This window comes from Dromiciops gliroides, chromosome 6, assembly GCF_019393635.1.
Source record: "Dromiciops gliroides isolate mDroGli1 chromosome 6, mDroGli1.pri, whole genome shotgun sequence".
In the NCBI taxonomy this organism is placed as follows: domain Eukaryota; kingdom Metazoa; phylum Chordata; class Mammalia; order Microbiotheria; family Microbiotheriidae; genus Dromiciops; species Dromiciops gliroides.
In genome coordinates this window covers 3,831,889-3,842,303 of record NC_057866.1, presented here as the reverse complement: position 1 = coordinate 3,842,303, position 10,415 = coordinate 3,831,889, and positions in this window count along the sequence as shown.

The following is a 10,415-nucleotide window of genomic DNA, read 5'->3' as shown; positions in this document are numbered from 1 at the left end:
ATCATTGGACTACCTGAAAACCATGACCAAAACAAAAGCTTAGACACCATCCTCCAAGAGATTGTGAGGGAAAATTGCCCTGATATTCAAGAAGCAGAAGCTAAAATAGAAATTGAAAGAATCCACCAATCATCTCCTGAAAGAGATCCCAAAAGGAAAACCTCCAGGAATATTATAGCCAAATTCCAGAACTCCCGGGTGAAGGAGAAAATACTGCAAGCAGCTAGAAAAAAGGAATTCAAATACCGTGGAGCTCCAATAAGGATAAAGCAAGATCTAGCAGCCTCTACATTAAAGGACCGAAGGGCATGGAATATGATATTTCAGAGGGCAAAGGAACTGGGACTTCAGCCAAAAATCACATACCCAGCAAAACTGAGTATAATCTTTCAGAGGCAAAAATGGGACTTTAATGAGAAAGAAGTCTTTCAAGCATTTGTGATGAAAAGACCTGAACTGAATAGAAATTTGACTTTCAAATACAAGACCCCGGAGAAGCATAAAAAGGTAAACAGGAAAAAGACTTCATGAAGGATATTAAAAGATCAAACTGTTAACATTCCTATATGGGAAGATAATACTTTGAAATCATAAGAACTATCTCAGTAAGAAATTCACAGAAGACAGGGCTGAACTGAATATGAAGGGATGATATCTGTAAAGCATTTATGTTTTGTTCTTTGTAGGGCAGACAGGGTGGGGTGTCTTATGTCTGGGGCTGGATTTGGGCTTGGGGCCTCCTGGGTCCAGGGCTAGTACTTTGTCCACTGTGCCACCTAACTAATCCATGATGACATCATTAAAATAGGGTTGAGGTATAGGAGGAATAAACTGGGGGAGGGAGAAGGGGAGAGATGGTCTGGGGAGAGGTAGTTCACATGAAGGAAACAAGAAAAAAGCTTATGGAAGAGAGTAGAAGAGGGGGAAGGAGTTGGGGAGTGAGTGAACCTTAATATCATCAGAATTTGTTCAAAGAAGGACTAACATACATACTCAAGTAGGTATTAGTCATATATTTTTGCCCTGAGGGGATGGGAGGAGGGAGAAAAGGGGAGGGGGAAAGAGGGGAAGGAGGAAAGGGCAGATTGGGAGAGAGAGCAGTAAAAAGCAAAACACTTTCAAGGAAGATGAAGATGTTCAGCATTACTGCACCAGTATGACATATTGAATTGCTAGATCTCATAGGGAGGGTTGAGGAGGGAGGAAGGAAGAACAATTTAGAACAAAAAATTAGCTCAGGCACTCTGATCTCATTGGAGTGGGCTCATGGAGGGGATAGCTTTCATACCCAACTGGGAGGAGCAATCTATTTAACCCTGCAGTAAAATAGGAGGGGAAGAAGATAAGGAAGGAAGGGTGAAAAAAGGGAGTGCAGAGTGAGGGGGAGGATAGTCAGAAGTAAAACACTTCTGAAGAGGAATAGGTAAAAAGAAGAGAGAGTAAATGTCATGGGAAGGGAGTGGGATGGAGGGAAATAGTTATGATGATTGATTATAATGACAAAACATATGGTACCTACTTTGCTGGGCTTTTATGAAGAAAATTCTCTGTCAAGCTTAAGGTACTATATACAGGTTATGATGAACAGGATACTATCAGAAAAACCTGGGAAGACCTATATGAACTGAAGCAGAGTGAAATGTACTGTATACAAAATAACAGCAATAGTAGGGGATGATCTGCTGGGAAGCATGTGGTTATTTTCAGCAAGACAATGATCCAATATAACCCTGAAGGACTTATGAAGATTGCAGCCCATCTGCAGAGAAAGAACTGATAGTATCTGAAAACAGATGGAAACACATTTTAAATTTTTTTTCTTTTCCTCTTTGGCAATTTCTTAATCTGAAGTTTTGGGTTTTTTTTTTACTGTTTTCTCTCACAACTAGCTAATATGGGGATTTTTCCATGACTACTCATGTATAATTTATTTTGAATTGCTTGAGTTCTTGTGGGTGGGGGGTACGAATAGAGCAGGGGGAAGAGAAGTTGGAACACAAAGTTTTTAAAAAATTGATGTTAAAATTTTGTTTTCACAAATATTTTGGGAAATAAAATTCTATTCAAAAAATAAAAAATATTTTAAAAATAAAAAATGTATTTTATATTTCTATTCCATTACAGTAGTTCACATATGCTTGATGACTGTAACATAAGATCCACTATAAGACATTTGTAGTTCTTCTAAATCTACTTTGAAGAGAGGAAGGACATGTTATACCAGTATCAAGACTTGTCCTTTGTGCTTAAGCCTAAAGTCACAAGCTGACCTATCTTAGGTATTCCATGACAAAATTCCCTTAGCTTTGTTTGATTTCAAGTAAAAGTCATAGATACCACTTGGAACAGCCAATCATGCAACAGGGCTCCACATTTTTCAGAGAATATCATAGCCAGGCTCAGAATCAACCAGGTGAGAAATAGTTCTTTTCAAAAAGGAAATGGCACATGGGAAAAGTGAATCAAGAAGATCTTTACATTACATTCCCAAGGTCAGCTCCTAAATCTTTCCAGACCCTAGATTCACCTAAAGCATTTTCAGATTCTAGGAGTTCTCCCCTGTGGTCTTAAAATGATTAATCTCCAAATTTATATCCAAAATTCCAATCTGCTAAAGTGTTTCTTTGAGCAAATCTACAAACTTTGATTATCTGATTTTATTTCTGTGATGCCAAAGTGGCCAAGGCTGAAAAGATAGGAAAAAGTATCTTGCAGCTTTTTTTTCATTTCCTTTTAACCTAATCTCCTGCTGAAAGTCTAAAGGGGGAGTTAGGACTGCTTACTAGGACAACTGCTTCAAGAATGAAACTGCATTTATCTCTCCCAGCATTCTAAACTCTTTGGCTGCAATATATTCTCAGTTTCCTGGCTGGCTGCATTTTCCCTTTTAAAATCCTACCTTTACCCTACTCACCAGACCCAATCTTTGGCTCAGTGTGATTAGACTCCTTAATGCCTTGATTTTTCTCCTATTCTCAATAAGAATGAACACATTCAACCTTTCACAGACATTTGCCCCTAAAGCACATCATGTCTCAATTTTTAAAAAAAGGAAAAAAAGCTGAAGCCACAGCAGTCAACAATCCTGACACCTGCAGTTAGTTATGTTCTGGACTGGTCAGATTCATAGTTTGGCATCTCTTCTGACACTCATGAGAATATCAGCTACCACAGGCTAGGGATTATTTCATTGTCTTTCTATTCCCAGCAACAAACCTAGTGGTGAAAATTTTTCTGGGCCCAATGTCTCCAAACTGAGCAAATGTTTATTGCAGTTTGGCACCAAAAAACAAAGAAGAAATTATTGCATTTTCTCCTCTCCTTTGCAGAAGTGGATGACTCTAGATGTGGAATACTTAGGGATTGTGGTCAGTGACAATGGTATGGATTCTCCAAACAAGACCCGAATTGGTGTGGGCTACTGAGTTCTTCCCCTCTCCATGATCTCTTCAGAAATGTCCCATGACTCCTCAAGGTCCAGAAATGATGAAGGGAAGAGTTTCAGACAAATCTGGGAAGACTTTGTATAAACTGATCCACAGTAAAGTGAAAATGGGAAAAAATACAAAATAGCAACTACACTTAAACAACTTTGAAAGACAAACAGACAATCAATTCAAGGAATAGGCTCAACTCCAGAGCACTGGTGGTGATATAGACTGCATACATCCTGACAGAGAGGAGATGGAATCAAAGACACACCTTTTTGGACTTTGTCAGAGATGAAATTTGTTTTGCTGAAGTAAATTTATTTGTTACAAGGGAAGGTTTTCCTTTGTTTCCTTGTTTCCCAAAGGCATCCAGTAGAGATATAAAGGAAACCGGGGCGGGGGGGGGGGTGTAAAGAAGACTTTTGAGCATGTCCTTGCAATCCTCTTTTTTTTTTTTTTTTTGCGGGGCAATGGGGGTTAAGTGACTTGCCCGTGGTCACACAGCTAATATGTGTCAAGTGTCTGAGGTCGGATTTGAACTCAGGTCCTCCTGAATCCAGGGCCAGTGCTTTATCCACTGCGCCACCTAACTGCCCCCACAATCCTCTTCTTTAATGGGGCTTTCTTCAGCTCTTACTTATGCTAGAGGGGACTGGAAGTGTAATCAGGAAGGAAAAGGATGCAGCAACCAAAGGCAGCAATAAAAATATTTCTACCCCAAAATTTAAATACTGCAATAAAAAATTCATGACCAATGCCCCACAGCATAAAGAAGAACCTCTCTTATTTTCCAAAAGGAATCTTAGGTCACCTCAAAAAAGGAAGAAAAATCAGTCATACTGCTGGACATCCACTCTGGTCCAGCTTGAATATTTTCTATAAAAACAGGGCCTGTCCAGTTAGAACGACAGCAGCCTCAGAGAGCTGTGACTTCACTGCTTCTTGTCACTCTCTATAAAATAATTTTTTTTAGGTAGTCTGATTGGTATGGCACTGAATAAGTACATTAATTTAGGTAGAATTGTCATTTTTATTATATTAGCTCAGCCTATCCATGAGCAATTGATATCTTTCCAATTTTTTAGATCTGATTTGATTTGTTTGAAAAGTGTTTGGTAATTGTGCTCATGGAGTTCCTGGGTTTGTTTTGGCAAGTAGACTCCCAAGTATTTTATATTATCTACCGTTTCTTTAAATGGAATTTCTCTTTCTATCTCTTGCTGCTAGACTTTGTTGGTCATGTATAGAAATGCTGATGATTTATATGGATTTATTTTATATCCTGCTACTTTGCTAAAGTTGTTAATTGTTTCAAGTAATTTTTGAGTTGATTCTCTAGGATTCTCTACATATACCATCATATCATCTGCAAAGAGTGATAGTTTTGTTTCCTCCTTGCCTATTCTAATTCCTTTAATTCCTTTTTCTTCTCTGATTGCTAAGGCTAACATTTCAAGTACAATATTAAATAATAGAGGCGATAATGGACATCCCTGTTTCACCCCTGATCTTACTGGGAAGGCCTCTAACTTATCTCCATTACATATAATGCTTGCTGATGGTTTTAGGTAGATACTACTTATTATTTGAAGGAAAGCTCCACCTATTCCTAAGCTCTCTATTGTTTTTATTAGGAATGGGCGCTAAATTTTGTCAAAAGCTTTCTCTTCATCTATTGAGATAATCATATGATTTTGGTTAGTTTTCTTATTGATATGTTGATAGTTTTCCTAATGTTGAACCAGTCCTGCATTCCTGGTATAAATCCCACCTGGTCATAGTGTATTATCCTGGTGATCACTTGCTGTAATCTCCTTGCTAATATCTTATTTAAGATTTTAGCATCAATATTCATTAGGGAAATTGGTCTATAATTTTCTTTCTCTGTTTTGGCTCTGCCTGGTTTTGGTATCACCACCATATTTGTGTCATAAAATGAATTTGGTAGAACTCCTTCTTCATCTATTTTTTCAAATAATTTGTATAATATTGGAATTAATTGTTCTTTAAATGTTTGGTAGAATTCACCTGTAAACCCATCTGGCCCTGGGGATTTTTTCTTAGGGAGTTCATTAATGGCTTGTTCAATTTCTTTTTCTAATATGGGCCTATTTAAGGAATTTATTTCCTCTTCAGTTAACCTGGGCAGTTTGTATTTTTGTAAATATTTATCCATTTCATTTAGATTGTTAAATGTATTGGCATACAGTTGGGCAAAATAGTTCCTAATTATTGCTTTAATTTCTACTTCATTGGTGGTAAGATCACCCTTTCCATTTTTGACACTGCTAATTTGGTTTTCTTCTTTTTTTTTTTAATCAAATTAAGCAGTGGTTTATCTATTTTATTGGGTTTTTTATAGAACCAGCTCTTCATTTTACTGATTAATTCTATAGTTTTCTTGCTTTCAATTTTATTAATTTCTCCTTTAATTTTCAGGATTTCTAATTTAGTATTTAATTGGGGATTTCTAATTTGTTCTTTTTCTAGCTTTTTAAGTTGCATGCCCAATTCATTGATCTTATCTTTCTCTTTTTTATTCATGTAAGCAGTTAGATCTATAAAATTTCCTCTAAGCACCGCTTTGGCTGTATCCCATAGATTTTGGCACATTGTCTCATTATTGTCATTCTCTTGGATAAAGTTATTGATTGTTTGTATGATTTGTTGTTTGACCCACTCATTCTTTAGAATGAAATTATTTAGTTTCCAATCTTGTTACTCTCAAAGCTTCAGATGTGATCAGACTAGCCTCGATCTCCCATCCTTTTTAAGAATGTTCTCATTGCTCCAGATATGACAAATGGGAAGGTTCTAGAATCTCTGCCTCTTTTCCTGATTTGGGAGATAGGAGGCTACAGCCTGAAATGCATTAGCTCTACCGCTGATGGACCCCCTTGCCCATACTCATAGAGCCATGAGTACGTGCATACACACACCACCCCCACCCCCACCAGCACACCGTATACAGGAATGATTACTGGGGGTCTCTATCACCCAAGAGCACTCATTGACATGAGGGTGGGAAGAATCAGCTAGGGGAAAGGGACCAAAAACAAAGTCCATCTGAGACAATGGGGTTTAGGAAGCAAAAGGGACTTCAGAGACATGCGATACTCCTGCTTCCTGCTGTCATTTAGGCATTCAATACAGTCTTGCTTCATCTGACCCAAACTTCTGTTCTAAGTCAGGATCTCAGGGAAATCAGGGAGCTCAGGGAGAAAGCCTGATCACTAGAGAGGCCTGGAGTTGTGTAAAATGTGATGTGGCGTGTTAAAATGTTATTCAGTGTGGGCATGTGGGGTGGAAGTGGACAAATCACAAGGCATCAGAAGAAGAGGAACATGAACAGAGTCACGAACAGATGCTGAGATAATTCCCCTGAGAGGCCACTTTTCAATAATTTTGGACTCTGATTGGATATTTCTACTACACCAGAAACCTCAAGAACTTTTTAAAACCTTAATGTCACTTGCTCTGGCCTAAATTTTCAACCAGAGGCTCTTACACTCAGCTCCAGGTCCAGAAGACAGCATCATATCCAGGTCAGTCAACCCAGGGTATTCTCTTCAGGGCACACCTGTTCTCTCTCCCACGAAGGAAATAGTGTAGAGGGGAAGGACAGGGTTAAATTGTCACCCTTGTGGATTGTGGTGAGTGACAGAGGTCTGAGTTCTCAAGATTTGTGGGGGCAAATCTGAGGGGATCATAGAGACAGAAATAAATGCTTATTCTCTTCCCTTCCCAAGTCCCTTATCCCTTGACATGTATTTCTTTGTGTCTCCTATTTCAACTGTCCCTTCCTTCTCTCTAACTGGGCCTACATAGAACAAGCCAAATAAGCTTTGAATGGGAATGAGTGAAAGAGTTGCTCTCAGCTCTACTGAAAAGGTAAATAATCTAAACTGAGGGAGTCATTTCACAGATATCAGGACAGATTTCTGATTGTATAGAGAAAATATGTATCTGGTTCATTTCTCCTTTATTGAGTCTAGGAATCGGGTTTTTCCTAACCCTTCTGTCTCTCTTCTAAGAATTGTAAAGACCCAGAGTTTGCAAAGAACTCAGTAAAGATTTTGTACAATGAAGAAATCCCTTTGACATCCCACAAATCCTCCAAGCATCCCTTTGGCCTCCTTCATTCCATGGGAGGGGAGAGAGATGAATCATTAATGACAAGTCTAATATCCCAGAGAGTTGGGAGGGACCTCAGAGGAGACAGATGCCTCACAATGCACTTTGATTCTTTCTCTAGTAATAAGTGTGTATGTGTTTCAAGATTGTTGACAGGGAGTCTAATATCACTCTAAAGCTTTACTTTTATATTGCACAAAATGGCTGCACTCCAGGATTTAAAAGCCTGTCAATTGCAAGAATTGATCTTACTCTTCCAAAGCCCAGAAGGTAGAACAAAGAGAAATGGCAAGAATTTATTGTCACATTGTGGCTTGCTATCAAGAAAGAAACACTTGACAACAATGACTGATGCAGTGGGATGCCTGCTCTGCAATACAGTGGATTCCCCCTCATTTCTTATCTTCAAGCAAATCCCAGTTATCCACTTGCTGGAAATGTGTTAGAGGGGATTTGTCTCTACGTGTGGGGTAGGTGCTTTTGCTGCCTTTTCTGAAGCAATGATTCCAGTTTTCTGAAATTGAGACAGCAAATTATTTTCTCCTTTATTACTTATTGAGATTGCATTACTTCTAGGACAAGTTTTTTCTATATATTCAGCCAAAAGAACTTTTGGGGACGATATTCTTTCCAAATTTATATTTGAACAATTAGTTGAATATTTTTCTTCCCCAATTACCTTTCTCAACATTGTAATTCAAGTAACACTGAACCTGGGTATTTTTTTGCCAATTTATCTTTTCCTGATTTTCAATGTTGAGTTTGGTGGCTATATAATTGTGCTTACTGAACATCTGGAAATGGAAGCAATGATCCCAAAGAGCCATCTTGACTTCTTTAAAGACAAGTCATTGCAGACTCATAAATCCATTGTGGAGAATTATTAGACTAGAATGCAATCTCAGAAAGGTCAGGAACCAGGAGTCCATCTCTCCCAATCTGTGCCTGAACAAGAATCCACAGTCAGACCTAACATGAAGTGATGCAGAATGCCCAAATATCTCCAATAAGGGAAACCTCCTGAAGGAACCCAATTCATTAGGGGATAGTTCTAATTTTGAAGAGGTTCTCCCATCTCCCCACATCTCTCTCTTGGCAGGCTGCTCCCATTGCTCCTCATCCCACCTCTGGGTCCTGGAAGCACAAATCTACTGCCTTTGCTACCTAAAAGCCCTTTCTATACTGAAAGACATGCATCACATCCTTCCCAAGACATTATTTCTACAAAGATACAGTAGGGTCATTAAAAATCATTTCCCTGTAGTTAGCCAAGCATTTTCCTAGGCATTTATTTCCCATCTTTCCTATGGAAAAGAAAGATGTGTGAGAGAGATGACATGATGGTGAGACAGCTAGGTAGTGCAGTGAATGAAGTACTGGGCCTGACATAAGGGAAAAACTGAGTTCAAATCCAGCCTCGGACACTTAGAAGCTTTGTGATCTATAAAATGGGGATAATAATAACACCTACCACCCAGGGTTGTTTAAAGATCCATTCAGATAATAATTGTAAAGCTCTTAGCACAGTGCTGGGCCTGTAGTAAATGCTATGCAAATGTGAGCTATTGGCTATTTTTTTTTTTTAGTGAGGCAATTGGGGTTAAGTGACTTGCCCAGGGTCACACAGCTAGTAAGTGTTAAGTGTCTGAGGCCGGATTTGAACTCAGGTACTCCTGACTCCAAGGCCAGTGCTCTATCCACTGTGCCATCTAGCTGCCCTGGCTATTTTTATTGTAAATTAAACTGGTTAAAAACTAGAGACAAAGAGTAATCTCTTTAAGTTTCTTTTCATGTGGAGAATTTCAATGATGAAATGAGCAAAAAATTCTCTTTAATATATTTACATTAATTCTAAAATCATATAAGCACTTAAAACATTAGCTAGCACATAGAAGGTACTTAACAAATGTTGATTGATTGATTGATTGATTATCATTTTTTACAAGTAAACATTTTGATGCCTCAAAGGAGAAGGAAAAGAACTATTGTTTAATCATTTAAAAAAAAAACTGCTAACTTAAGTGTGCAAAGAAATACAACTTTAAGACACAATGTAGGGCAGCTAGGTGACACAGTGGATAAAGCACCAGTCCTGGATTCAGGGAGAAATGAGTTCAAATCCAGTCTGTCACTTGACACTTACTAGCTGTGTGACCCTGGGTAAGTATTTAACCCTCATTGCCTCACCCAAAAAAAAAAAAAAGACACAATGTTGGGCACTTTGTATATATTTTTTAATATTTTTATTTAAACATTTGAATTCCAAATTCTATCACTCTCTTCTTCCCTCCCCTCTCCCTGAGTTGATAAGCAATAAGATATAGGTTATACATATGCAATTATGCAAAACATTTCCATATCAGTCATTTTGTACATGAAGACTCAAATAAAAAGAAAGAAAGTGAAAAATAGCATGCTTCAGTCTGTATTCAATCAAAATCGGTTTTTTATCTGGAGGTGGATTGTATACTTCATCATTAGTCCTTTGGGATTCTCTTGGATCATTGCATTGCTGAGAAGAGCTGAGTTATTCAGAGCTCCTCATCAAAAAATATTGTTGTTACAGTGTACAGTGTTCTGCTTTTGCTCACTTTGCTGTGCATAAGGTCATGTAAGTCCTTCCAGATTTTTCATAGCACCATAATGTCCCATCTAAATCATATACCACAGCTTGTTTAGCCACTCTATTGCTGACTAGTAAAATCTACATAATTGGAAAATTATTAACTTTACTTTATTTGTGTGAGAAGTGTTTTATAATTCATTTAGTTCCTGGGTCTGTCTTGGCAGGTAGACTCCCTAGGCCCCAGGAGAGGGGCCTTGCTGCCAGCCAGCCCTGTGGTGGGATCT